Source organism: Notamacropus eugenii, chromosome 6 (genome assembly GCF_028372415.1).
Source record: "Notamacropus eugenii isolate mMacEug1 chromosome 6, mMacEug1.pri_v2, whole genome shotgun sequence".
NCBI lineage: Eukaryota > Metazoa > Chordata > Mammalia > Diprotodontia > Macropodidae > Notamacropus > Notamacropus eugenii.
The window spans coordinates 332,241,680-332,247,679 of NC_092877.1; positions in this window are offsets into that span (position 1 = coordinate 332,241,680).

Consider the following 6,000-nt stretch of genomic DNA (forward strand, 5'->3'; position numbering starts at 1 on the left):
TCATTTCTTGTAAAACAGCAACATTCCATTACAACCACAGGCCACATCAGTTTCTTCATCTTAAAAATGAGTGTCATATTAACACCTAGTGTATCTACTTAATGGGGTTACTGCGAAGTTAAAGTGAGATAATATATTTGTTACAGAAATCTTATTATTTTGTTGCATAATTAAACTGCAGTTATTTATCAAACATTATTTAGAAGTCATTGCAATAATTTAAACAATGAGTCAAAAGTCTGTACAGGTTACACATAATTTGCACTATGTTTTCTTTCTTCACATAAATGCTCTTTAGCCCCATGAAAAATTTTATACACATCTTCTCAGGTAATTAGGTGTCACAGTGGATAGAGTGCCAAGCCTGAGTCATGAAGGCTTATTTTCCTGAGTTAAAGTCTGGCCTCAGATACTTACTATCTGTGTGACCCTGGGAAAGTCACTTAACCTTGTTTGACTCAGTTTCCTCAACTGTAAAAATGATCTGGAAAACAAGTGGCAAACCACTCCACTATCTTTGCCAAGAAAATTCCAAATGGGATCTTGAAGAGTCAGATATGACTGAAACAACTGAACAACAACTTTCTCAGACCAAACATTTTATGTTGCTTAAAAAAAAAAAACAAAATCCACCCAAAATAAAGTCACCTCACATCAACAAAATGCTCTTTTCAAAGCTATCTAGTTAAGTACCTTTATCCCACACCCTGTCCCTTCAGTTGCGCCTTTTTTTGTGGGATGAGGGGGAGAATATAGACCCTAATAGATTCTACAAACCATAGTACCTTAGGGTCAGCTATAGAGATCCCAAAAGCTGAAAAAGCCAACAGATCCAAAATGACTGAAACAGAAATGAGCTGGTTCTTTATCAGGACACGAACTTTTGAGATAGGAGAAGAAACAGAAAAGTGCAATCACTTGAAATTGAACTTGAAGAGAGAAAGGATCAAGAAGAGATCTGTGGGAAAACCCATTTCACAGGGCCAGGAAAAGAAGCCACAGAAGGCAGAGAGGGGTCAGCTAGAGAGGTGGAAATAGAAGCAGGAGAATGTGGTCTTCAAAGCATAGTGGGGTCAAGAGGGTTGTTCAAATGATCATAGATTTAGAGCTAGAATGGATCTTTGAGTACAACCTTATCATTTTACAAATGAAAAAATTGAGGCCCAGAGGGGCAGATCACTTGCCTATGATCAGGGAACTACTAAGTGGCAGAACGCATATTTGAACCCCTGGCACACTTTGTTCTGGTGTCTCCTATTTGGGCCATGAGTATACAGGTCTCAAGTTCTAAGCTGGGATTTGATGAGAATGAGTCAATGAGAAAAATGGCAGAAGAAAGAAGAAGAAGAAAGAGAAGGAGGAGGAGGAGGGAGGAGGAAAACTCTCCCCCTCCAAACCCTCCCCCCCAAGACCTTTAATTAGATAACAACAGCAAGAATACCTTGCAAACACAACAAGAATATCCATCACATTGATGAGTACAACCTCTGCTCCCTCTAATTCCTTACAGGGATTTTAGTCACATCAGTGACCACAAAAACCAAAATAAAACTATTTTATGACACCAAAGTGTTCTACTTGAAGATTTCTTTTCTACAAGCTTTTCTTAAATAATGATTATTTTGAAGATAGCTACTTTCTACTGAATTTTTCCATCTAAGATTTGTTTCTGAGAGGTAAGGCCTTCATAAACACTTAGAGCTGGAGACTGATTTTTAAAAGCATTGAGGAGGGTTAGGCTAAACCATTTTTCATTCAGGCAATTGTCCATAGAAAAATGAAGTCGTTAACATTTCTTCCCATTCAGTCCCTTCCACCTGATTCTGTCTTTTTTGGAACTGAACATTCCAGTTAAAAGAGGAAAGTTCCTGAATGCTCACACCTATAGCACTAGAACTGATTGGCTATGAGAGGTGAGGATGAGGGAAGAGTCAAAGTTTTTTAGAGTAAATGGTGGTGCCAAAAGAAGAAATACTGACATCAGAAGGAGGTTAAGATCTAAGGGGGAAAATAACACCAATAATGAGCTCAGTCTTGGCCATATTGAGCTTGATGTGGCAATGAATTATTTCAGTAATTTCCTATAAGCAACTGATTTATAACACAGAATAGATTTCAAGAGTAGAGAGAGAGAGAGATCTTGTAATAATCCACGTAGAGGGCAAAACCATGGAATTTTGGTTTAAAATTGACAAAGGAAAGAGTATAAAGAGAGAAGAGGACTAAGGAAAGATCTGTGGGAAGACTTTATAAGGTCAGAGAGAGGAAAGGGGCCCATAAATAGAGACAGGGAAGGAACAACTAGTGAAGTAAGAGTAGACACAGAAAGCCGCTAGGCAGGACAATAGACAGCACTGGCCTTGGAGTCTGGAGGATCTGAGTTCAAATCTGGCCTCAGACACTTGACACTTACTAGCTGTGTGACCTTGGGCAAGTCACCTAATCCCAATTACCTTGCCTTACCCCCTCCAAAAATTATTTTAAAAAAAGTAGAATCAGGAGAATGTGATATCTCTGGAGAAAATGGAGAGGAGAATAGACAGTAGAAAGTGTTAGCATCAATGTTGAAACTACTGACTGGTCAGGAAGGATGAAAACAAAAAAGAGACCATTGATTTTGGTGATTAAAAGGTTATCAATGGCTTTAAAGAGAACAGAATAATGGAGGGGATGGAATTGCAAAGAAATTTAAAGGATAAAGGAGATGGTGCATAGGATGTAGACACAAAAGTTATAGATGACTTTTAAAAATAGTTTAACAGTGAAAGGGAAGAAAGACAGGGTGGCAGCTACTGGAGAGGCCAGGTTCAAAGTAAGACTTTTAGGATTAAGCAAATCTAATGATGTTTGGGCATTGAAAGATCACAACTTTAAAAGATCAACATAGAATTGGTGATTTGAGAAATATGTGATTCATAAGTAGCTCTACTGTCCTCCCCGGCACCTTTAGCTATTTGGTTACTCTCACTGGAGAGTGAAAGAGCTTTGTAGAACCAAAAGCTATTTTGTATTTCTGTCCATTCAATGGACAGAATACTCTTGAATACTCCTTGGTAATTTGTCTACTGAACAGTTAATGTCCAATAGAACTAGAGTACGGTGGAAACAGCAATGAGCTTTGAGAAAGAATAAGAAGTCAGATTTATGTAGCACTTGGAGGTTTGCAAAACACTTCACAATAGCCATATGAAATAGGTGGCACAATATTACCACCCTCATTGTACAAATTAGGAAACTGAGCATCCCTGGAGTAAAGTGGCTCATTGATAATTCACAAAGTTCATGTGTGCTTAGTTAGAATTTACACCCATGGCTTTTTAAAAATTTAATTAATTTGTTTTCAGTTTTCAACAGTCACTTCCATAAACTTAACTTTCCCCCCCCTTTTTCTCCCCTCCCTCCCTGAGATGCATGCAATCTTACATGGCTTCTACACATACATTGTTATTAAATATATTTTCACATTAGTCATGTTGTATAGAAGAATTAAAATGAATGGGAGGAACCATGAGAAAAAATGAAACAAAACAAAACATGACACAAGAGAAAACAGCCTGCTTCATTCTGCCTTTTGATTCCATAGTTCTTTCTCTGGATGTGGATGGCATTTCTTTGAGAATGTTCTAGGCCCTAGCATTGCTGTGATGCACCCATGCCTCTTGCCTCTATGTCCATCATTCTACCCATGATGTTTCTCAGAAAAGGTGTCAGGGCTCTCTGTACTTACTGGTTGTGTGATACTGAGCATATCATTGAACTTCTTTAAGACTCAGTTTTCTTATTTGTAAAATGAGGATAAAAATATTTTCTCTACTTCCCTCACAGAAGGAGTTACGTGTATCAAAAGACTTTGTAACCATAAACATTAAAAAATGCAATTTGTTGTTGTTGTTCAGACATTTCAGTCATGTCTGACTCTGTGACCCTATATGGGGTTTTCTTGGCAAAGATATTGGTGTGGTTTGCCATATCCTTCTCCAGTTCTCATTTTACAGATGAGGGATAAAGGCAAAGAGAGTTAAATGACTTGCCCAGGGTCATACATGTAAATTTAGTGATCACTGAAGTTGAGACCTCCAACAAATTAATTGATAAGGAGATAGCACAGATTGAAAAAGTGGGAGAAAATATCCTAACAGACATAATGTAGGAATGAGTAGAGTCCTGGCATTGGAGTCAGGAACACCTGGATTTAGATTCAGTCTCAGACATTTACTAACTAGATGACCCTGGACAAGTAAGTCATTTAATTTCTCTCTACCCCAGACTACTCATGTTTAAATGAGGATGCTGAACATGGTGGCCTCCAAGGTCCCTTCCAACCCTGAATCTGTGGTCCACCCAGATACCTGGAAAGAGCTGATACTTACTGGGACAATTTACTTTTCTTCTTTAGAAATTAGGACTTTTTTTTTAATCTATAAGAAGAGAAGACAATAGTTTTAGAGTTAAAAGGGACCTTAGAGACATCTAGTTCAACATTCTCATTTTTCAGATGAGGAATCTAAGGATAAAAAAAGAATAAATACTTATCTAAAAATTCACAATGAATAAGGAGCAGAGCTAGGATTTGAACTCATGTTGCTGAGCTCTGTACCCAGAGCTCTTTCTACTGAATCACCTTGCTTCTCCTTTGCCTTGGACAGTTTAAAAAGATCAGTCCAGAAGCCTCTAATATCCCTTCTAGTTCTAATGTCTATGATTCTATCACCTAGACACAAAGGGATGAAAGGTTCCCTGTATATTCTTAGCAAATGGTCATATATAACTCTAGGACTGAGCATGTATGTTATGGGAGAAAACAGTGAGAATAAGAAGTGGGCTCTGCCTCAGTCTCTTCTACTTTCTCCTTCTGTGATACTGGGTTAGTCATTTTATTTCTCCATGCCTCAGTTTGTTCATGTCACTAGGTATGTTCAAAGCTTCCATTTCAAGCTTCCACAAGACTAGGGATGCCTTAGAGAATGGACCACCTGAGATGTGTCAATTATATCTTCCTTAATTCCTTGCCTCAATCAATCAACCCATCAGCCAATAAGGATTTATCAAGTGCCTAGGATGGGTCTTAGAACTTGTTGGCCTCTTCCCCCTTGGCTCTTAGTCTCAAGGTTGAGGGTTCACCTGCATTTAAGCTCTAACTTTGCTCTTTCTTGACTCCCAGGTGTTTTCTTTCTTTGTCCTTATTAGAATGGAATGCTTATTTCCCAGCAGAATTGACAAGAACTAGAACTGAATTAGCTCAAAGGGCCCGTGCTCCCAATCTATTTAGACATGCCCTAGGCTAAGAGATCAGAGAGAATGGAAAGGCTTCTCCTGGGGAAGAAGGAAGTGGGGTGGAATGGGTGCTGAAGTTGAATGCGGAGAGTGACAGGCAGTGGGAAAGAAGCACGCACTCCCCCTCCAAAGGCTGACCCCTTTGAAAGTACTGCCTCCCTCTGACATAACTTGATATGAAACACTTTCCCAACCTTATCAAAGCCCAAACCTGGCACTGAGAGTCTCCCTTATCAGCTTTTGGCCTGCACACAGCCTGCCAAAGTGCCAAACATTTTACTCAGTACCAAAAACATTTAGGGCCCCAAGGAAGCTATCTGGAGACAGAGCAACATGGTGCTGCCTTCCTACATGTACTTTATGTGGCTGTTTCTGTGTGCACCTTCGACTGGACTATGCCAAACTCAGCCCAGACTCTGGAATGGTCTTGGGAAGCCCCTCTTAGAAAGGAGAGCCAGCATTTCCCCTATATGCTGAGTTGGGAAGTACCATATTAGAGCATCACTTGCCAGTGAAGTTAGGTACTCTGGGACAGTCATTCAAAATCATCTTATCTTCATGGTGATGAAACATGAGGCCTATTGAGGGCTGAAGGCACTTGTCTATGGAAAGGGCTGTTTCTGCTTTCTTTTGGCTCCCATTGAAGAAGTGTGATTCTCATGGGAGTCTACCTCAAAAACACATTAACTATTGATGGGAGATATGCTTTTTTGACTTGATCTATTT